Genomic DNA, 24,489 nt, shown 5'->3' with positions numbered 1-24,489 from the left:
CAAAATGTATTATAACCCTTTAAAGAATATTAGTAGTTTTATTTGATTTTTCAAAAGTTTGAATGTTTGACTTGTTTGTTGCAGTTTTGATTTCATAATAATCAGGGCTGAACATGACCTGGATTCCCCAAATTTTCTTCCTAGTGGCCTGATTGGGCATTTAAAATTCAAAAGGAATTTTCATATTTCTTTATATTTCGGGTCACCAAAACTTCAGATTTGAAGATTTTAGTGGCCCAAATGGGCCACTAGAGAAAAACTAAGTGCCAAGACCTGATAATGATTTTGAAATAGTGTATAAAATATGTATTATTATGATTTGTAGTTATTATTATCAAATCTATTTCCTCTTCTTTTTCTTCATAATCATAACTAGTATTGTTTTTATCATTAGTGACTACTGTTGCTCTGCAGACCTTCAGTATTGTAGAAATAAGTCATGTACCATACTCAAAGTATTTTTCATGTGCCATACATCTTTATCCCAATGAATTGTGATACCCAGATTTTTAAAGGCAATATATTTTAGCAATCATGTAATCATGCTCTTTCTTAAGGGATAAGAGCACATTGTAAAACAAAGAATTCAGGAGAAGACACATTATTGCACAAGGTAGGCCCTATAGAATTTCAAGCATGTATTCAAAAGTAAAGTCAAGAGCTTCATAAATTTGCAAGTATATCTAGAGATACAGTTTGTAGATGGAATCTGCAAGTTCTCAATCTTATTTTCCTCTGTCAGTTTTTATCCCTTTGAGAAAGATATACTCGTATATATATAGAGAGAGAGAGGGAGAGAGAGAATTGGAGACAGGTATATTGATGGAGAGACAAGGGTAGAGAGAAAGAGAATATATGGGAGAGGGAAGATATATGATGCCTTCTTGTAATACCAGAGACTGAAGTATGTATGACAGTCTGTATGACAATGACGTTCTATTAAAGGTGAGATGGAGTGTTGAAAAGACTGCCAAAGAGACTAATTGTTCCTGATGACTTCACAGACACCGAAACCTGTGCAAACTGGTGTGTCAATAACCTCTTTTCTCTTTTTCCCTTCCCCCCTCTCTCCTTTTCTTTTTATGCCAATAGTTATCCCTCCCTCTGAGCTGTCCTACACGCACCCCTGCTAGTGCCTGCTGAGTGGTACAATCCAGGCTCCGCAGGCCTTTGTCACGCTCGGAGACACACACTGCTCATGCCAGTGTGCGCTTCAGTGAAGTGCGCGAGCCCGCCGATCGAGCTGGGGTGTAGTTGTTGTACCCATCAGCCAGAGAAGACAAGAGACGAGTGGAAGCCGCCCTTGCCTTGTCGCTAGCTGGATGAGGAACTCTTCTGCAAGCTAGCCGCCGTGCCGCGGACAGCTAAACTGGGACTTTATTATCTCGGATATTCTCACACCTTCCATCTTGCCACGGATGAAACATTTTATGGGGTTCTGCTGAATAGGTGAGTCTTTTACAACTTCAGTGTGCTCAGACTCCATGAAAATATGTGTTATTCCTCCCCTCTGCTTGGGCTGTAGTGGAGTATTTGATCAAATGATTGCCACATCTTAGTGGTATCAAGACGGTACGGTGTAGAGCTGGGGGAGGGTGAGGCCGCCCCATTGCCCGCGTTTCCCCGTGCCTTTAACAAGCGAGCAACGGAGTATGTCTGTGTGTGTGTGTGTGTGTGTGTGTGTCATGTGTGAGTCGGCCCAGAGGGGTGGCTGTGCAGAGCTCTACAAGAGATTGGGTTCTCACACAGGGTGAAGATGCCGGGATCGAGATGCGGGGGTTGGGGTGCATTTTTCTCACACCCAAGCTGAGGCATACTATTACTACTAGTGAAAAGGAGCTTTTGCTTTGAACTCCATTACAATGTGCTATGGATAAAGTACTGAAAGGAAAACTAAAGAGAGGGTGAAAAACATGAAACAGATGGAACTTAAACTTCATTGGTGTATTTTGTGTTTTGAAAAATTATCAAAATTGATATCTGTAGAGAAAGATCTACAGTGTACATGCAATCAGCAAACTGTTCCATACCATGGCAGCACAAGGTAATATGTTACACACTGTCATGTTAATATCCCTGATAACTGTTCATGTTTAGATCAAATCAAAATTTTATAATTGTATGATTATATGATCTTACTGTATCGTATGTTAACATATAGTTGCTCTGATTATGTTGCAGATAATAATTCCAAGTAGGCCTAGTCCAAATTTTTAGTATTCCAGAGCTTAAAAAAAGAAATCTGCTAGTCATTAAACAAAGAGGAAAGAGAACATACAATGTATTTGCCAAATTGTAAAAAGGTGTATGGATTATTATTACAGTTCGACCTTGATTATCCGGCCTCCTATCATCCGGAAATCTCTATTATCCGGATGCGTTCACGCAGTGAAGGACTTTTTTTTTTCATCCAAAAATTGAGAAAAACAAGTGACCTTAAACTCAATCAAAATTTCTACACAACTCACGATTAACCTACAATATTCCCGACAGAACTAACATAAATTCACATCACATTATCATCGTAAAAGTAAGCAGTCATGATCTATAAATTCACCATAAGAATATGGATGGAAAACTTGTCAGTAAATCACGGCGCAGTCGAGGCCATATCGCGATTGGTCAGCTTGGACGGCAGCTATATACATTAACATTGTGTCTCCCATATCCGGCCAATTCGCTTATCCGGATGAGCGCCGGTCCCGACATGGCCGGATAATGGAGGTCGAACTGTATTATAATTTTTTTTTTTAAGTAGAGCAGTAGTCTGATTAAGGAGTGCTTTCCACCAACAATATAGCCTAATGTTTTGAACTGTAGTCCCTATAGCCTATCAGATTTCCAGAAAAGATTTCTAATTCTCCTGCTCCACACATTCACCATGTATGCCTACTTTTTTTTTTTCGAAATACACTGCCAAAGACATTGAATAGTCATGTAACGATTTGAATAGCATTTGTGTGGAGATTTTCTCTTAGGAATGCAAAATTATCTCAGAAAAATAGGGAGGGCCTACTGTATATAGCTAATTCAGCATCATCCATGGACCCATTGAAAAACAGCTATTGCTGAATGGGTCTTTCCCTGTTGAAATAAATAAATGAAATTAAATGAAATCCTGACCACCTTTTTGGGATATGGGACTGATATAGAATGGGTTATTATCCTTTTTATTTACAGCACACTATATACAATTGTCATGGCAAGATAAACTGTCGTTTAACATGGTTATAACCAATTGGTTGAGTGTTCTTATCTCTGTGAAGGGATATACACTGTAGTATTGGTTGAGATGAGGATTGAGCTTTTAACTTTGCAAGATACCGTTAAGAAACCACTTATGAAATATTACAGAGCATACAATGCTAAGAGGAATTCAGAATATATTTGATGAAAATCAGTTTTGAAATGGTGGAGATATATCCAAAAAGAAATAAAACAAAGCAATCCTAATAAAAGGTGGGTCCCACCTTTTGTAGGATCCCTTTGTTTTGGATATATATCTTAGCCATTTCAAAACCAGTTTTCATCAACTAAACCTTGAATCCCTCTTTAATAGAATTACATGCTTATTCATATTTCATGGGAAGTTTTTAATTATCTCACCAAAAATTTGGAAACCTGAAGCACCAAACTAAAACAATAGCATCCCTTTAAGCAAGTCTCTATAACACCAAACACCCCAAATTAACACCATAACACCAGAGTGTAGTCCCCATAGTGTCCTGATGAGTTCTATAGTGGACTGCTACCTTCAAGAATCGCCTGACCCATTAATAGGTGTAGTCTGTACATTAATTAGCCTGATTTAGTTGATGCGTCAACGATGCCCCCGATGTCCACAAAGCACCCCAATTATCCAGTTGAGTGGGATTGGATGAGATGGAGTAGAATGTTTTAATTAGCCGAGAATGCGACCGAAGTAGTCGTGCCCCACTTGCTGGATCCCACTTTAAAGTGCTCCCTCAAACCCAAAAGTCAGTGTAATGCATATTTCTAATCAATACTTCTCTGGCATACACCATTGGTACATATATCCACCTGCATTTGCTTATCGGGGACAGCTGTCTAGGTCATTAGCAATAACAATAAATGTACTTAAGTACTAATATCATTAGGCCAGTATTTGAAGGCAACCTGCCATGCGAAAATATCATCACATGTATCCATATATGTCACCTTGAGATGATTTTGCTTTGTTATATTCACATTTTCACACAACTGTGCTTACAGGGATTTTTTGTTCTCGTCTGCCATGTACAGGCTTAACCCATTGAGGACGGGCTGATTTTGCCATAACATGCATTTTCTGTAGACGGCTACCCGAGTATTCTTGGGACTCTTCTTTAGTTTGCAAGGTAGACAGATTTTCGTAGAGAACTAGTTAATGTTCTTGTGTAGGGGTGTGTTTATCTAGTCACTTCTTCCCTCTGGCGTAGGATTAAGGTTTCCAAGCAACTTTTAGGGAGATTTAGGCAGTGAGTTACACATTTCTGAAATAGCAGTAAAAGTGTGATCACAAATGTGTTTGAGCCAGAAATGCATTTCTGCAGAGCTGATGAAAGCAACTTTTTAGGCATTTTGAAATGCACTTTTAGCTCTGACCTGTGTATGCCAACCACTGCCAACTACACATCTCCACTCCTCAGGTCAAACTGGCGCAATGGAGAGCTCTGCACAGTGACAAGGCCTCCCAATCGACTCATCACATGGAGTCGATAAATGCAACAACTCAAGAAGCGCAATCTGAAAGGCATTTACAAACCCGTTTTGATTGTGGATAAATTGAAATGTGTTTCAAACATGGGAAAGTTGGTACAGTGCTTGTAAATGCAGCCTAGGTTTCTCAAACTGAAACTCTGTAAGAAGCAGTGCTTCTTCTTTTCTCAGGGCTCAAATTCACCTTGATGATACCTTGATGACCAGGGTAGCGTCAGAAATCCGGAGAAGGATGCATAATGCAGATGTGGGTGATTAATCTGAACTCATCGCATCTAGTCGAGAATTGATTTCTCAGGAGGGCTTCGCTTGAAAGTGCTAGCGTATCGCCCGTTGCAAATCAGCTCTGCAGATGAATGTGTGTCAGTGATTATGTTTGTGTGTGTGTCTGTGTGTATGTGAGAGATGGCTAAAGTGTCAGAGGAAGAGATAAAAAAAGGGAAAAAGTAGAGAAAAAGCATAGGATCATAGGATGCCGAGACCCTTTCATCTACTTAAAGGTGAAATGTACAGAGTGCATAGTAGTTCTCAGAAGGGCTCAAAATTCATCTGCCACCACTTTGAATTTGCTTGTGCACAGTATATTGATAGAGTCTACCAAGAAGCTTTAGAAAGAGAAAGAAAAGAGATAGCAAGTAGGATGCTATCAAAGATCCTTTCATCTACAAATCATCCAAATTTGTGTGTAAGAACAGTAAGATTCCATTACATACATGTGTGTGCTGTGAGTATAAAAAAGGACAGTATACAAGTACAATCATAGTCTTGGTTGAAAAAAGGGGCTTCAAGTTTCCAATTTTTTGTGAGATAGTGAGAAACCTGTTCGGAAATATGAAAGAGCATACAATTTTAAGAAGAATTCAAAGTTTATTTGATGAAAACTAGTTTTGAAGTGGCTGAGATGACCAAAAACAGAAGGTCCTAATACGAGGTTGGACCCACCTTTCATCACAACCACTACATTTTACTTTATGCTTGGATACCTCAGCTGTTTCAAAACCAATTTTCATCAAATAAGATTGGAATTAATCTTAGAACTGTATGCTCTTTAATATTTCTTAAGTGTTTTTCAAATTATCTTACAAAAAGTGAAAAACTGATGCCCACCTCAACCAAAACTATACCATCCCTTTAAAGAGAGAGAGAGGGGGAAAAAAGAAAGATGATGAGATTCCATTTGTTTGCTCAGCGAGCTCATACTGGAGTTTTAATGATACCTCTGCTGTCAATAAAGATCATGTATTTTCTGGCAGGGAAGATGTACATAATGCCCGCTGGTATTAATCGACACTGACTCACGCACCCACTCGCATAGTAAATGGATGCCCTGCTCTTGTGGCATCGTGCGAGTAAGTATTGAGCATGGATGTTGTGCATAAAAAGGAGCAGCACCCCCATGTCTCTTTCAGAATCTACCTGTTGGGCCTCCGTCAATCTCAGAATGCTAAATGAGAAACATAAATCTGCCGGGAGCATACTATGTAAAACACTTGCCTATTGCCTCTTGTATGTACAGTTGATGCTATGCACATACATGTACCATTGTAATCAGTGGTAGTGTATAGGGTATACATGTGAAATGCCGTCAATGCAAGAGTTAATCATGTGTAAGGATTTCTGCAGGTTGTCATGGTAATTAGCTGCTGTTTTCAAGTTTATGATTACCCACAGAACAATGTAGTGGGCAGGATAGAATTCCTGTATATTAGATATATTTCTTTATATCCATTATATATTTCAGTGTTCTAAAAATGCAATTCGTCAGTATCACTGTGTTCATTTGACTAATTTCCATCTCAGCTTTGGAAGAGAAAGGGATGGAAAGTGGAGAAGTATTAAATGGAAAGTAGTATCTGTCCATAGCTTAGGGGTGAGTGGTAAAGTGAGTTTAAAAGGAAGGAGATATGCTCTACATAATTATACGGTATGTATTCTCTTGGAAGATCGATCCAGAATACACAGTACAGACTATTCCAAAGCCACAAGCCATTTTGTGAGATACAATGTACATTTGTAGTACAGACTGAAAAGAATATGAAACTCGCAGGAAGCAGGGGAAATGTGTCGTTAATCTAAAATCAGCGATACCCTGAAAATTAATCACCTGTGATTGTGTTCATAATACACATTCCTTGGAAATAGCAAAGTTCTATACTTGCTGACTCAAGGATCCCTGAACCCTCCATCCATCTCTCTCTTTTTCTTCTTCATCTGTCTTCTTCTTTTTCTCCTTCTCCTTCTTCTTCTTCTTCTTCTTCTCCTCCTCCTCCTCCTCCTCCATTTTCTTCTTCTTCTTCTTCTTCTTCTTTTCCTCCTCCTCCTCCTCCTTCTCCATTTTCTTCTTCTTCTTCTTCTCCTCCTCCTTCTTCTCCATTTTCTTCTTCTTCTTCTTCTTTTGCTTCTTCTTCTTCTTCTCCTCCTCCTCCTCCTCCTTCTTCTCCTTTTTCTTCTTCTTCTTCTTCTTCTCCTCCTCCTCCTCCTTCTTCTCCATTTTCTTCTTCTTCATTTCAGTTTCCCCTTCCTTTCCTCCTCCTTTTCCTTCTCCTTTTACTAAAATTTGGTGGTATCTTTTCCTTGCCTCTTTCTTCCAGCTATTCTATCACTCCGTCTTTCTTCTTCATTTACCTTCCTCTTGTTTACTTTCCTCTTCTTTCTCTTCCTTTTCCCTCTCTTTTCTGTACTATTTTCCTCTTTTCCTACCATCTTTCTTCCATAGCTACGGATTTTGTGCTCTGTCCCTCTCTATCTCTCCTTTTGCTATATAATTATCTGTCTTTCTTTCCCTCTATCTATCCTTCCCTCTCTATCTCTCTTTCAATCCTTCTCTCCCTCTGTCTCTCCCCCTCCGTCCCCCTCCATCTTCCCTCTCTCCCTCACCATCTCTCCTTCTCTCTCCTTTGATCAAAATCCTAACCATTACTCTCCAGTATCACTTGTCAGACCTCGTTCTTCCGGCCAATATTTGCTGCCGGCGACTGTTAACGTTGTTGGCTAGCGGCAAAATTGCCCAAAACTCCTTCCCAAATTGCTTCGAGTGGAGCACTCCCAGAGCATGGCAAATATCAACGGCAGGCAGACTCTGGAATTAGCTGCGGAGAAGGCGGAGCAGGCTGGAGGAGGGGAGGGGAAGGGTACCACTTCATCCTGTTCTGGTTGCTATGGAAACTGAGATGATGTATCGTAATTTTGTTACATTTACAAACTGCAGGTTCAGTCATGGTGTAGACCTAGTAACTTATCTACGTATACAGATAGTTGAAACTCTCACAATAGTCCAAATGAATTTAGTTTACTAGGATACATCATATATGTTTGTGTGTATGTGTGTGTGCTTATGTGTAATTTTATGTGAATTAATTCCTTTTCTAATTCAGAGCAGCCGAGTCTCTGTGATTTTGCCAAGGCTTCTCGAAAACTCAAATATTTCTTCCATCTTCTGTTTGAAGATCGTGGATATCCCTCTGATTCAGGAATTATCATTAAAATACGTCATTCCTACGTATGTATACACATATAATGTGCCAAAAACGAGAACAGACAAACAAACCATATGTGTGTTCAAGTCTTATTTTTTTATATACAGGACTTCCAAACAATTTCCTGAGTAGTTAAGTTTGGAGTGTAGCAATGAACAAAGAAATTTATATTTGTACACACGCGTATGTCACATTCATGTTGGGGTCAGAGTTTATATTTTCACATTGAGACATTGTAAAATGTGCAAATACATGTAGCACCCAATGCAAGAAATTTGCAAAAACGAAAGCCATGTGAAATATATGGCGTATATTTAATACTCCCAGATTCCTTTGTGGAATCTCCCTGACTTTGAAGGCTAAATGTTAATACTAGCCTTGCTAATTGTATCTTTAGACTCAGTTGAACTCCCTCGCATGAGGATTACACTGTACGAGCTGAAATTTTTGCGTACAGATATTTTCGCGAATTGCTACTTGGAGGACATTTTCACGTGTTGTTAATTTCGCGGTTGCGAGGGTCTAACTGAACTTAGTTATTCGCGCGTCGTTATTTTCGCGTGTTGTTATTTTCGCAGTTCAAAGGCGATTCGCGAAATTCGTGAAAATAAAACCATCGCGAAAATTTCAGCTCGTACAGTATGTGTTTATGATATATTATATATCAGGTGCTAATAAATGCAACACTGAGGAATGCTGCTGAAAATAATTTTCAGCTGGCAGGACAGTCTGCCACTGCATAGTTTACAGATTTCCAAGGCTACTGTAAAACGTGATATATTCGCGGCACAAAATTTTCGTGAATTGGAGCTGACGGCCTTTTTCGTGGCATGAAATTTTCATGATTTGCCACTGGCGTTCAATGCATATAGTGTAGACAAGAAATTTCGCGTGCATTTTAATTTTGCAAATCTTGGCGCTCGCGAAATTCGCAAAATTAAAATGCATGCGAACATTCCTCGTTTTACAGTATTACTGGATGCCCATTGCATTAGTTGAAACTCTTGATTTCTTGGCCTGCATGTACAGTAGTGTGGTGTAACCACACAGTTTTTTTTTTCATTTCGGTGTGAACAACAATGTCAAATATTGTGAATTTTTATGTCACAATTTTTCCCACATGAGAATAGGCCTGGGTATTGACGCCCAAGTTTCAAATTTCATTTCATTGACCGGCCTGGGAATGGAAGTCAAAAAACGTCTGCCGGCAACGACATTCCAGGACCGAGTGCTCTTTGGATTTTAGTCGAAACGATGGATAATATCAAACATGCACTATACAAACTGTATGTCTGCACAGTGATGCATCATACAAAATTAGTGCATTGCGCAGTCTCCTCAAAGTGTTTGCTTTTGCAAAAAGGGACTTTGGTCACATTTCTATGTTTGCAGGCACACAGGTTCGAAGTAGATTATTCCATTGTGAAGAAAAAAATCAAGTCTGTTCGCCGCTCGCGGGCAAACAAGGGCCGAGGCAAGGCGGTCAAAGGCAGATGATTAGGGGCAATGTGTGATGCATATCACACGCTGATCAAACAGTCACAATGTGTGGACTTCCTGTACGTTGCTATGTGTTTGTTTGTATGCTAGTGTGTCTTTACACTGTAAAAAACCATACATTTTCGCATGCTGGAGTTTCGCCAGGAGCCAAGATTCGCCTCAGTAAAATGTGCACCTAAAGGTTTTGTATAGACACAATGCATTGAATGCCAGTCGAAATTTGTGACAGTTTCATGCCCCAAGAGTTTTTGGTTTTACAGCAGTCTGAGTGTCCTCAGGGCTCAAAATAAATGCTTATAATTTGTTGTATAATACAAGAGAAGTTTACTCAACCATTTGTGTTGATTCATGGAGTAGGAATATTCACTAGGACTCAATAGGGAAACACTCTGAGACCGCAGTGAGAGTTTGAGGAAGATTGGACAAATCTTCAGTGTATTAAAGGGACTGTACAGTACTGGTTGAGGTAGGGATTCATGTTTTGAACATTCCTAAGTGAGATAATGAAAAGCCTCTTAAGAAATATGAAAGAGCATGTAATTTTAAGAAGGATTCAACGTTTATTTGATGAAAATTGGTTTTCAAATGGCTGAGATATCCAAAAAAGTGCTAATAATAAAAGGCGACATGCCACAACTGTTTCACCTTGTTTTTGGATATCTCAGCCATTTTAAAACCGATTTTCATCGAATAAACTTTTGATACCCCTTAGAACTGCTTGCTCTTTGACATCTCATAGAGTGGTTTCTGAGTATCTCGCAAAAATGTTAAAAGCTAAATCTTCACCTCGACCAGAACTGTACACACCCTTTAAAGTTTTATGTAAGTCTTTTTGCTGTCTCTGCTATATGGGAGCTCTACAACAAGTTGTGATGTGACAGTACTGTAGGATTTTTAAAAGAAAATTTAAAATAAAGTTCATAAACATTTCTTTTCCTCAGACAAAGATAGAGCACTTGACTGACAACTCTGCCTCCTCTGATAGAAGCAGCTCGAAAATGATGTTTGTCGTATAACGTTTCTCATCTCATGTCAAAGGAATGTAATGCCTACTTTTTTTAACATGGATATATACCATGTGTGAAATTCCTTGTACAAACACTAGAGTTATTACACCTGCACCCCACAAAAGTAGAATAAAATGATTTTACTGATTACAATTAGGTAACGTTAGGTATTTGGTAGTTTTTATTGCAAATTGTTAGCAGTGTTCACAAGTACTGTACGTCATGGAAGACTTGCCCTATACATACATATTTACAACTACAAAGTATTTGAAAAGACTACGAGTAATCAGACTTCCTTCCTATTACAATACCTCTAACCTGAAAGTTATCTTACGGAAGCACAGAGGTTGCCTCAAATCAATAAAAGGCATCAATATAAGATGTCTTGGGAGATCCCATGCACTCTCTTTACCAAAGGTACATTCCACCTTGTAAACTAATGCGCCCTGCTGGTCATTGGACCGTGTTATTAAAAGAGAATTGCAGTATTACTTTACAATTACATGTGCCTGGCCAACAGAGTTTTTTTTTTCCCCAAGTGTCATTAAATCAGTTTCTTGATTATAAAGAGGGTCCAGAATTTAATGAACGTGACATTGTCAGAGATTAGTGTGAAATTTTTACATTGCGCCCTCCTCCAATCTTGCTCTCGCCACATACAAAATTGTACAAACGACTGACTCTGACTGCACTGCAATCTACATTACAGTACATCATCACCCGAGAACTAGAAAGGCTCTATCGCGTTCTGAGATTTGAGAATAAATAAAAAATGAAACAATCAATTTTCATGACATTAAAAGTTCAAATTCAATCAAAAGTGGGTAGATTAATGTTCCAAATATAGGTCAAATTAGTCCCTTTGTGGTTTTAACTTTTAACATTGTACTGAAAATAAAAATAATTTGAGATTGAAACCATTATGTATCTAGATTTATACAGTAGCTCTGCAACATGATACTATCAACTCAGCAGGCCCTACCCCCAAAATTGCAATAAAGCCCTTCTTGTTCTCAGCTGACAATATATGTGCATCATACATATTTCAAGTTCCCATCTGTGATACAAACTCACAGAGTATTTTGTTGTTGCTGTTTGTTTTTTTTCCTAGGATGGTGTATGATTCTTGCTTTGGACGATTACTACACATGCAAATGACAGGGTATGGTGAAAAAAAAAAAAATCAATGATTGTGCATGCAGTACTTGGAGTCTGAACACAGAGCTTGTCTATATCTGGAGGATCAAAGGCACATTGTTGTGTGTTGGTTCAGTTCACACAGCAAAAAGTCTTAATTGAGAAGCGGTGGGCGATGCTGTGAAAGACGTACTAATGTGACGTGCGAGGAATATCCAATTATGAGCACAAAGGGTATACAGGTGCAGTGAGCCTCAATCCATTGTAGGCTAAAGACCTGAGTATTGATTGCTGATTCAGTCTGCTTTACTGGCATGATCTTAATAACAGGATGTCGAAGTCCTACCTTGAACGCTCATTGTATAGTGATATTGTACATGAGATATTGTGCATCAACTACTAGTAGACAGAATGTAGGTTTTGTATGTTTGTTTGTTTGTTTTTTGCATCGAAAGTGCAAAAAAAAAAAAATCTTGTGCCAGTCCATGTAAGGATAATCAAGGAGCTTCAAACAGAAGCTCCTTGGGATAGTAGATCTGGAATTAAAGTGATTTTATATTGGATAACCAAAGCTTGACTGCATCAGTATTCACATCTTATGCATACCCATCAGAGATTATCAAATTGTGCATGATGTGATTCTTGTGTACATTGGTGGACGTACATCTCATTTCGGAGTATGCATGGGACTGATGAAGTGATGCGGGGATCCAGGGAGTGTATCATGTGACACATTCCTTGCATTTCCTGTCAGGGGGAGTCCTTTTGCTGTTCTCAGCGCACGTTGAACTTTGACCCCACAAACATGGGCAAGAGGCAAAAGCATTCTGTTTATGATGTTTGATGGAGAAGAGAGCATCTACATTTGTTTAACACACAATGTTTACATGACCTATATAGCCCATATTCTGCGGATTAAACATGACTTTAATCAACCGTTACAGGCTCTGTATAAAGGCGTATATGTGACCCTGCACCTCAAAACAAACAAAAAGTCGCCAGACATGAATTTTTAGTTAAGACCATATTCTGAAAGAGCGGACTTTAAGCTTTAAAATGATGTATAACTCAAATCAAATAGACTCTCCTAACCTATCTAGATATTGGAAAGAAAACACAAACTCAGGAAAAGTGTGAACTGAGAAAAGAGGCTCCGAAGTACAGTGTCTATTCAAGCGCTTTAATCTTTACCAAACCATGCTGGCTGTGCGATGAATGGGACAAAAAACAGGAAGTAAACCACCAGAGTAACAACAATGAAGATATTATCAGATTAAACTGAAATCAAGCATGCCTCATTAACACATACTGTCCATAATTAACGCCAACTCTCAAAGCAGTAGCACCATCCTTTCAAAAGTTATTAGAGTGGAAAGTGAAGAGTGTGGACAAGGTTTTTCAGAAATGAAAAAAGGGATTCTAAAGACACACCTAATCACACTATTCTACCAAAAATAAACTGCTAAAAAAACATACTTTCCTGCCCGTTTTATGATACCAAATTTTAGCATAATGTAAAAGAAGACCCGCTCTTTCAGAAAATATGAAAAAGTCAAGTTCGGCTAGGTTGACCCATTTCACTTATTTTCCGTCCTCATGCAAAATCAGTGTGTGCGACTTTATGTTCGTTTTGAGGTGCACGGTCACATATGATGTGTGTGTGTGTTTGTGTTTGTGTGTTTCCATGTGTGTTTCCATGTGTGTGTATTTTCTTTTTCGCTAATGCACCAAGCACCTACTGTACATTTAGACCCGTATGCATACACATAGGATCATACAACCTTCCAGGAAGTTTGAAAGGCTCTATTGGAATCTTTTTCGATGTTACAGCATGGACTTCAGATATATTTGGTAATGAGTAGAATTACAGTGGCTTTAGCCATTAAAAATACATATATTTAACCTGCTCCATACTAAATTCTGAAATCCCCATAGGTTTAATACACAGGCCACCAGGTTCCCGTATGGAACGGGTTAAGACTCGATACTATCTGTTTTGTTTGGTGGCCCATTCAGGCCACTGAAATCTTAAAACATGAAATTTTGGTGGCTAGAAAAAGATGTAGTGGCCGAAATATATTCTAAGCAAAAATGACAATCCATTTTGAATCTTAGATGTGCGATCAGACCGCCAAAAGATAAATTTGGTAGCCTGACACCAACTTGTAGTGGCCCCAGGGCACTGCCAATGTTTAGCCCTGTTATTACTGGTGGTGCGTGAATTATGAATCTTATGAGTCAAACCATGTAGGCATTGAATTTGCTGATTCATATTGCATTCATAATGATGGGTTGAAATTTTATAATGGTGTGAAGTCACCTCTAGAATTTCAGAATCAAAAAGTATGATTTTAAATATGGTTGTATATGGTTATATGGAGTAATCCCAACCCAACTCCCCCCCCCCCTTCCTCTGCTGATGGTGCCAATACGGACCCGTGTCTAGCAAGTGTCTTAAATCTGAGAAGAGATATTCTAGACTGTGGGAATATTCTAGAATGTGTGAAGTATGCCAGAACTGTATAATATTCCTCATTAACATATTCATGATCAGGCGGTAGAGAGGATACAAGGAGATATTGGGGGACAAAGAGGAAATGGCTAATGATGATGAAGAGGAGGAGGAAGATTTAGGATGGTGGGGGGGGGGGAGGGAGAGGATGATGCGAGCAGTAAGATAATGAATAAGAAAGTGAGAGATGTCGCTGCTTTGTGACGGCGAGAGGAATGACTTCATCAACATACCTCTCATCCTCCTGATGAGTGCGAGTGGTAATCAGTGTAAAATGACTCATAATTTATCAGACCCCGCATGCTCACCCTCCTCCGAGAGAGATTCTATAAGCCGTCTTCCCCTATCTCTCCCCCTCCCTCCCTTCATCCTTCGCTCCCTCCCTCCCTCCCCGGAGCGCTTGACTTTAGTCAGCTCCGGTGGCTCCGATGGTCGCCACGGTGACAAACTGTCGGCTGGAAGATGGATGGTTCTTCCAGGCGGAGCCCAGTACATCCTGAGCTGCACTGAGCTGCGTTGCGCTGGACGTTTCCTTCTTGTTGCATTTTGTGAGACGATTGCGATGAGGGGAGAACACTTTGATGGATGAAATTACTCCATGCAAAATTTTTGAAAAACGGAAGTGAGCAATTCTACGTTCAGAGGCAGAACGTGTCCCGGATTTTGATAGAAAAAAAGAGTAAAGACTTTTGGAGTTAGTGTGATTCTCATATTGAATGATTGTATCAGTGCTTATACTATCAATCAATGAAATGTAAGATTCACAAAATCAATTGTTATAAAAATGTAGGGAGACATTATAGATATCACATTGTGGAAACGTTTTGACACTTGTAATTTTTTTTTCAGAATTATGGATATGACTGAACTGTATAAGAAAAGAGAGATGACAAAATGCTGACCATTTGTTTCAAGACTACACTGATAAAAAAAAAAAATGAATTTTGATATGCTGTACATGCACTGGATTCCATCTGCAAGAACAGAATAGTGCCTGGTTCTGCTGACTTCAACAAGCATTAGGTTCTAGCTTGATGTTCTAAAAGTGTGTAACGCAGTGTTTTTCAAGTTCTGCCCCTATGCGGATTATATACTAAGTAGATTGTTGGTAGACACAAAGGAATGTACAGGTGCGTCAGTAGTAGTGCTGTGGGGAGTGGTATTAACGGTGTTGCTGTAGAAACCACAGGAGTGACTCATGAATCGCCTTGGTCACCAGTGTGGAAGAAGTTGAAGCGTAATTTTTTTCCCTTTGTGTGTTGTCCACACATCATAACCAGTGTAGGTATATTACTTAAAGACCAGCCGGGTTTAGCCTGATTTTCAGACTTAAATAAAGGCATTATTTACCATGTGCAGGTGAAACAAAAACCCAGCTTTATATATAGTGCTTCACAATAGTTCTTAAATGTGAGTAACGGTTAGAAACAATCAATGTAAAAATGTTGATAAGACATAATCAGTGCTAAGTATTGCTGAATATATAGAATGTGAACAATAATTATAATAGAATTGTTTGTGCTAGAATAAACCATCTACAGTTTTATTGAGAAATATAGCAATATCTCCTAAATTATGTTTTAGGCTTGATTACAAAATCTTTATATGGTAGGATGTTTTATGATACAACTGACCTACTCATATATGCATCAAACGTGATAACTCGAACACTTTTAAAGTCACTGCCCCCAATGGTAAACAGTACCTTTAATCATTTATATGCCCTTTTCTCTCTCTCCCTCTCTCTTTCTCTCTCTCTCTCTCTCTCTCTCTCTCTCTACCAGAATTCTAATTGATAGTCTTCAATCCGGCTGAATCCTTAATATGCTTCCTTCATGGTACGGTAGTCCAGATTTTCATCTTGTATGCGAGTCTCAGAATATGTTCAGGCTGTCATCGCTATTTACGATGATAGATTCCTTGTGCAAATATTCTTATCAAAGTGAGTCAATAAACTTTAACAGCTTCAATTCCTTTGTTGGGTTCCTTATCAAAATGTCTGTAATGTGCGCAGAAAAGCAACTGAATCTTTATACTCATGAATAGTGATCATTATAGAAAATGGAGATATGTTCATTACCAAGAATCAACAATTCTGTTTTGTTAAGCTTTTTCGTAAGTTACTTCACAAATTTTGATATGGTTACTGTGCACTTTCATTTGAAGATATAGGCCTACAGTATGATGGCTAAAAGTATGTTGTATAGCCCTACATGTACATACAATGTAGTTCTACTTTACATTTGTATCTCAGTGAACCAAGTATGGGATATAAAGCAGTAGTAGTGTAGGTTTTGATTCTGAGTAGATGAATGATTTAGTAATGAACAAGAAAAAAAAAAATCACAGATAGTATGGGATAAGACTAGTCAATGATGAAGCTGAATGGTTGGTGAGCCAGAAAATGAGAGGGCAGATGGTGAGTGGGAAGTAATTTAATAATGGATGGGATTCAACTCTATGGGATTTTGTAAGGAGATGCCAGTCTAGAAATGAATACAGGTAGTTTGGCTCTTTGGCCAACCTGTTATACTCTCAGTCATCTAAACAAAGATTAGTTTGACAGGTAGCAGAAAACAAGAAGTGTGATTTAATGGTAATGTTGGTTCTACACCTGTAACTGTTTTAAAGGGACTGTACAGTACTGGTTGAGGTAGGGATTCATGGTTTGAACATTCCTAAGTGAGATAATGAAAAGCCTCTTATGAAATATGAAAGAGCATGTAATTTTAGGAAGGATTCAACGTTTATTTGATGAAAATTGGTTTTCAAATGGCTGAGATATCAAAAAAGTGCTAATAATAAAAGGCGACATGCCACAACTTTATTAGGATCTCTTTTTTTCACCTTGTTTTTGGATATCTCAGCCATTTCAAAACCGATTTTCATCAAGTAAAGTTTTGATACCCTTTAGAATTACATGCTCTTTGACATCTCATAGAGTGGTTTCTGAATATCTCGCAAAATGTTAAATGCTAAATCCTCACCTCGACCAGAACTGTACACACCCTTTAAGATTAGATTGACAGGTAGCAGAAAACAAGAAGTGTGATTTAATGGTAATGTTGGTTCCACACCTGTAACTATTTTTAATGTGGGAAAAAATGAAAGGTGCTCTTTGGCATCCCCATAGTTGTGTTTCTTTGTATGTGTGTGCTTCGTATGAACATTCCAGGCAGTACCTTTATCATTTTACAGGGTGATTCCATCTTGATATCTTGTTACTTTGTATTGTAATAGAAAAAAAATCAGGAAAGTCGATCGATACAAAGCAACATATTTTTAGATACGACCACAGAATTTTCTTTCTCCATCAGTATTCCTTTAATTGGCCCACAGTTTTCTAAGAATTGTATCCAATGGACAGTTTCATTCATAAATTTGCCCCCCCCCCCAAGAAAATATATATTATCAGTTGTTTGAGCCAAACTTTGACATGATAATTAACAAGATTTTGATTACTAGTGACACTGCTAATCATACACATATGCTATACTTTTATTGTTGAAACTTTTTTTTTTTAAATTGAGCAGAGAGGCTTTGTCAAAAAAACAAACTCCCTAATATCCCCATAAGGCTGTAGCGAGCTCTCTACCAAATTAATTTGTCAACATACACTTGTAAAAGTTAGCATCAAAATTGCATTTTTTTAATACTTAAAAAAATACATGTATCAAACAAACAGATGTTACATTTAGAGAACTTTGATGGAAATTCCTCATTATTTTCTTTTGTGTGTCCAAGATGCATCAATGTATTATTTGAGAACACACCAATTTTCAGCATCCTCTCTAAAATTGAGATAAAATTGTTTTAAGGACTGATAAATTATAGGGACTTTAGAGTTGTATGTTTTACTTTATGTAACAATTCATCAAGCCACGTGGGCAATATTGATTATTGCAACAGTCCTGAATCCCATTGTGGTATGTATGTATTTGTCTGTGAGTGTGAATACGTGACTGAGTGTGTGTCTAATAGTGTTTATAGTGTGATTAGAAGTATGTGTGTTTGTTTGTGCATTATCATGTGTCACACTGTGCCAGTTCATCGTCTACAAAATGGCGACAGTAGCTGTGGGGTTTACTTTTGAAATAAGGCGTAGTGTTCCCCACACTGTGGATGACACTTTCAGGGATACAACTATTGAAGTGAATTTCAGTGATTCATGGGAGATTGAAAGAGCAGCATTTGATGGGTTTCCGTGACCTCAGTCTGCAGCTCAGAGAAAAAAGAAGAAGAAGAGGAATCATAGAAATGTGTAGGTATAATGGAGGAAGGACATTTAAGATGACAATAGTTGTGGTGTTGGCGCGTAAAGAGAGAGTTATTTTGACTATTAGAATGTGCGAATGCAACATTCTACCAATATTGGAGGTTACGTGCACAGCAAGGATGTCTGTAGTTGTCATGGAAATATATTAAGTAAACCATACAATATGGCTGTATTCTGTGTCACCATGGAAACAAATCATGTTGGTCATCTGGCCATGATTGACATTTGCAAGTGCAATTCATTTGCTTAATGCATACATTCATAGAGTAGTGCACACATACTTTGTTTATTTTGTGAATCAGAACTTACAAAGATAATTTTGCACGTGGTTAAAGCAGCCAATTTAGAACCAAAGCGATCGAAATGAAAACTAACTGTTTATAGCTTTTCAAGAAGGAAAGACAGTGATATCCAACCCAGGAGATGATGCATCATAACTGGAGGCAATATTTTACCATGTCAACTTCATGAATGCTAGTTGACTCTAAAAATTCACGTGCACACTAAACAAACAAACACAAAACAAAAACATAAAAGCAAAATAGATGAATAGAATAAGAATACAAAAACATAACCCTTTCTAGATACAAACTTTATTCCTTCATGAAAATATGATCTCAGCAGTTGTGTAACAAATATGTTCAGCTCTTGATAAACTATCTAAAGCTATTCCACACTCAAACTGAATCCCCCTGAAGCTCTGTGAATGCTATGTACAATGTACACCTTTAAGCAATCACCGTGCACCATAGCTTCCTGTAGAAATTCTATAGCATCTGATGTTGGGAACCGGAGACACGCGGGCAGGAACCCTTCATTGATCAGAGCAGCGTCGGTGACACGCCAGATTCCAGTGTCGGATGTCTTCTCTGTTTCCGCTGGCAACGGGGGTCATCCTGGGTCTCCTCAAGAGATATGGTGAGGAGGATAAAAAGATGAGGAGGAGGAGGAGGAGGAGGAGGTTGAAGAGAAAAAAGAAGAGGAGAAAGGGGAATTCTATATTCTGAAAAATAACACTCAAGACCAAAGATTGCAGAGGCTGATCATGATGACCAGGTTTTCAAATTGGAACATTTCACCAGAAAGACAATATGATATTAGATTTTGGGAGGATACAAGAGAGGAAGTTTGAAGATTTTGAACCATGGAAAGGTACTGATGAAGGAAGATTAGAAACAGTGAGAATGAGACTGGAAAGGAGAAGGGGAGGATGGAATAGGAGCATTTGTTTGCCCCGCCCCTCTCCTTTGGCATCATCCGCCCGAATCCTAGCTGTCGATGACAATAAAGCTTATCAACAGGAGACATCGCGGTTTTGGATGGAGGATGTACCGAAAGCTTGGCAGATGGCTCAAAGGGGAGACAAGATTGGGAAGATGCAGATTGTAGATGCCGTCCCTCCGTGGATACGATTTGTCTCGCTAGGAGCTGGTATCGATTTGTCTCTGCGGTGACATCTTCCTCCACCTCATCCCGCCCTGTCTCTGCAATCTTCCGGTCCTCCCTCCAGCTGAGTTTGCATTCCTACCACGCCATAGAGAGTTGCGCTCTCTACTCCTGTTCACAGAACATTTATTATATGCCTTTGGAGGTTCGTCATAATCGATTGCTGTGATGAATTCTTGTGTATTGTATGTACCAATGTTTGTACCTACACTGTAGACAAGCGGGCATACAATGTCCGTTCTAGGGAGTCAATATTCACCCATGGGACACCAGTGATGGTTGCCTAGTAACGTAGCAGCAGCATCCACTGTCGCTTTAGCCTCATCTTTCAAAGATGCATTGAAAGCGAGTGTCATAACCTATAACATTGCCTGCGTGCAGTTGTGGATTTGATGCCACAGTCTTTGGATTCTCACATGTTCATTCTTCTCAAGAGTCTGCGGTACCCCTCCCCCCCCCCCCCCATCTCCACCCTATACAGTACATACCCTAACTGTCTTCCTCAATCAGGAATAGAATGGTTACATATTCACGCGGAGTGTTCAGTCACGCACTCAAATTTCTTGTTCTATCGAGCACAGAGCAAGCCTGAAGGGTACAATATGTATGATTGAAGCTCAGAGAATATTCATGGAGGATTGATTGACGTCATTGAGTATTTTTGCGAGTACAGTACTCTCCATATAGTCGGGTATCACGATAATCGCGTCCTCCACTCAATCGGTTAAGAAATGCTCTGCCAGACGCTACCCGATTATTAAAGTGGAGACTACTGTATGAACCATCCTGGGCTGTTGCCATAAAGTCACCTGCTTACTGTTGAGTACAAATCACTGTAGCGGTATAAACTGTGACTTCATCCATGTACATCCTATCTAGTCTGAAAAAAAAAGGAGCTTTCCGCATCAGAAGTTGCCAGATTCAAATACCTGCTCCCTTCCCACTCCATGCTCCCTGAAGCGAGAACCTCTGATGGCTTCGTCAATATTCCATGCCCCAAGATGGTGGGGGGGGGGGGGGGGGGGGGAGGGGGGGAGAATATCTGCACCCTGGCAACCCCCCACTCTTTACCCCTATGCCTGGAATTGTCAGGTTTCTTAGGTCATAGGAATGAAACAGCCCTATCTGCACTCTTTCATCTCTAAGCTGGTCCCTGTACTGTGAATACTGCTGCACAATCTTAGCATACTAAATGTTGGTTTGCCCACTCCTAGTATGTAAGCAGTAGCTGCTAAAACTTTATACTTTGTTGGCCATTCTGTATCTTTCCCAAAATGTGATCGTCTAAAACGAAAGTCAGTTGTCCCTCTGCTCCTCCTAACACCCCCCCTTAATAAACATTTAAACAGATAATCAACGACAACAACTAAATAAATGACTAACAACAAAACATAGAAATAAACAAACAAACATACAAAGTACAGACAAGGAGAGCAGTGTCATCTGTAGATAAATACAGACTTACTGTAGCATTACAATAGGGTAGTCTCCTGTTTTGTTTTGTTTTTTCACATTGAGCAAGCCGTTTTGTCAGGTGTGAATATGCATAGATCTAGAAAGACCTGTATATTGTATGAAAACACCAGGAATTCAAATTTGTTTGTCTTTTTTTTTTTGTCCCACTCGTATGTTGCACATTGGAAGTTCATTTTAGATGCTAAGAATTATCTTTTGCATGCAATCCATTCCCGAGGGTGGAAATTGTTAAATTTTGTTCTTTTGCTCAGGCAACAAAATTTATATCTAAATCTGTAAATTTGTACCATGTTGGATGGTCATTTTCTCTAGCTTCCTGTCCGACTGATGAAAGTCTCTTTAATATTTCTGTGCAAGTATCATCAATATCTTCAACCAAAACTCACCCTGCATGATGGCTGTATTTTAACTCTTTGGAATGAATACAGTGTCTTACTTGAACCCCATTATTCAGTATGTGGCACTGGCTCTGTTATGGGTGTTACGAGTGTCTGCTATGAGGGACAGTTAGATATGAATTTTTATTTAAATGCTCTCTTTTGATATGTACAATTTGTAGCATGCTGCACACGGCTGACACTGTCTTGAGTTTAGACTATGGCATGTATTTTTTTTTCCCTAAAGGAGAGAGATAATTCTTTTTGAACACATTGCTACAGTTGTTTGAGAAAGGGCTATGTTGTTTGTTCGCTGGCTGCTTTTATTATTTGGAGAGCACATTAGCAAGCAATTCAGCTAGGAGGCCAACTCCATATAAAGCTGTGTACCCAGAGGGCCATTTTCTATTTTGCAAGGGCCTTCAGTCCAAGGCACAAGGTTGACAAGAAGTCAGAAGTCTTTCTGTTGCGCCTTTCCTATAAAACACACACACACACACATTTGACAAACACACTCGCACAATATGCACATATTTTAAAGGTATGGTGCAGTATTGGTGGAGATGAGAATTGGGCTTTTAACTTTTTGCGAGATACCAAGAAAACACATGAAATAGTACAAAGCATACCATTTTAAGAGGAATTAAAAGTTTATTTGATGAAAATCAGGTTTGGAATGACTGAAACATCCAAAAATAAAGTAAAACAAAGCGATCATAATAAAGTGTGGGTCCCACACTTATTAGAATTGCTCTGTTTTGGATATCTCAGCCATTTCAAACAAATTGTCATCAAATAAACGTTGAATTCCTCATGAGATTACATGCTCTTTCATATTTCATAAGAGGTTTTATCTCACCAAAAAATGTTACAAACTTGAAATTAGGTCTCAACCAAAACTATATGATCCCTTTAGAATACCAAACATGCACTTGCACAATATGCACACATTTAACACACACACACTTGCAGGATACACTTTTCATGCAGCTGTCCTATACCCAGATGTACTACTGTATATAGACGCAAAGGCACAAGTGCAAGTGTGACACCCAACTATAAATTCTAATGATATGCAGCAGTTGTAAATCCAAACAACTTCCAAGCGTGCTGCGATGATGATGATGAGTGCACCCCAGAGTGTGGGGGAGCGTCCTCGCGATGCCTCACCAACTGCCGCTGACAGCGTGAGGGGGCTCTATTTATAATAAAATGGATGCTGAGGGCCTGCATGGAACATCACGATGATTGCAAGTCATACACTGTTTTCCAGCTACTGTGTCAATTGTGACAGTTTTTATTTCTCTCTCTCTGAAAGTCTTTAGGCCTACAATAAATGAAGGGTTAAAGACATGAATGCAAGAGACTATCACTCAAGGCATAGCGGAAAAGTTACCAAATTCAGGAAAGAATAAACAGTCGAGGCACGAACTGAAATGCAACCTCATCTTCATAGTGCATACAAATATAGGTGTAGTTCCCATCGCTGATTATTTGAGGGACAGTTGGTGTTATTTTCAACTGTACTAGTAAAACTGTAATTAATGATGACTTTGAGATAACAAGAAACAGAGGGATGGATTGAGATTTCTCTTTTGAACATTGTAATCATTTTTTTCTGCAAACTTCACTTTGCAAGATAATAATGATAGTAATAATAATAATCGTGTATACATCTATAATGTAACAATACATCAAGGAGGTGTGCAAGGCTCTTTCAAGCTTGATGGTCAAGAAAAAGAAGAAAATAATATTTAAAAAAATACCACACAATGACATGCTGTTCTGTTTTTTGTTCAGGAATGTCAAAATCGTCTTTACCACATTCCTCAGATAGTTTATAAAATGTAGCACTGCTGTATTCTTACAGTTTCCTTCACTGTCCTCATAGCTGTACCACATAGTTAACTTATAAAGGGCAATTTTGATCTTTGATTCTGTTTTTGTCAAATTTGTTGAATTTCAGAAGTCAAATGCCATGGCTATTCAATAAATATTGAGAATCACATAGGTACCTCTTTTAGGTCTTATCTCTTATTTTTCTCTATCTCTTTGAATACTCCTGTTGCTCACCTGCAGTGTCAGATACTGTATGCGCCGAATATTTCTCAAGGTTTTTATTTCCGTGAATTTCGCGATTTAGGTGCTATTCGCAAATTTAAAGAGACGCGAAAATAATGACTCTGATCCCGATATGAATGTGATGCACATTTCTCCATTCAACAAAACTCCACGATCGTGAATTTAACCACTCGCGAAATTGTTTGTAGTCCCGATTCGCGAAATTTAGACTCGATAAATATATGGCATATTTTATACATGTAGGCCCTACAGTTTTTTGTTTTTTGCAAAATCTGCCTCATTGCCCATTTTCTTTTCTTTTTTTTTTCTTTGAAGTGTGTAAAAATGTCTCTTTCTCCATGATATACAATGTGCTTAGATTTACCCAATTCAAGTTTGTGATGTACATATATAACCCTATGCATAGATACATGAAGGTAGGTGTAGGTGCATACTAATACATACTAGAGACATATCTTTGTATTAATTTCAGTGTTGTACT

At 38.7% G+C, this 24,489-nt stretch overlaps 1 protein-coding gene across 1 annotated transcript in view; it reads left to right on the top strand.

Annotated features, from left to right (window-relative positions):
• The first annotated feature begins 1,112 nt into the window (after nt 1-1,112).
• The window catches only part of LOC139716535 (vang-like protein 1), a 48,007-nt gene continuing 24,630 nt past the window's right edge, over nt 1,113-24,489 (top strand). Inside the window, exon 1 of the mRNA XM_071628073.1 lies at nt 1,113-1,449. The gene's annotated coding sequence lies outside the window, so the exon portion shown is untranslated. The remainder of the gene's footprint in view (nt 1,450-24,489) is intronic.

This window comes from Diadema antillarum, unplaced genomic scaffold, assembly GCF_040938485.1.
Source record: "Diadema antillarum isolate AM-2024a unplaced genomic scaffold, OU_Dant_1.0 scf00000066, whole genome shotgun sequence".
NCBI lineage: Eukaryota > Metazoa > Echinodermata > Echinoidea > Diadematoida > Diadematidae > Diadema > Diadema antillarum.
The sequence above is the reverse complement of the archived record's forward strand: the minus strand, read 5'-3'. Positions and strand labels throughout refer to the sequence as shown.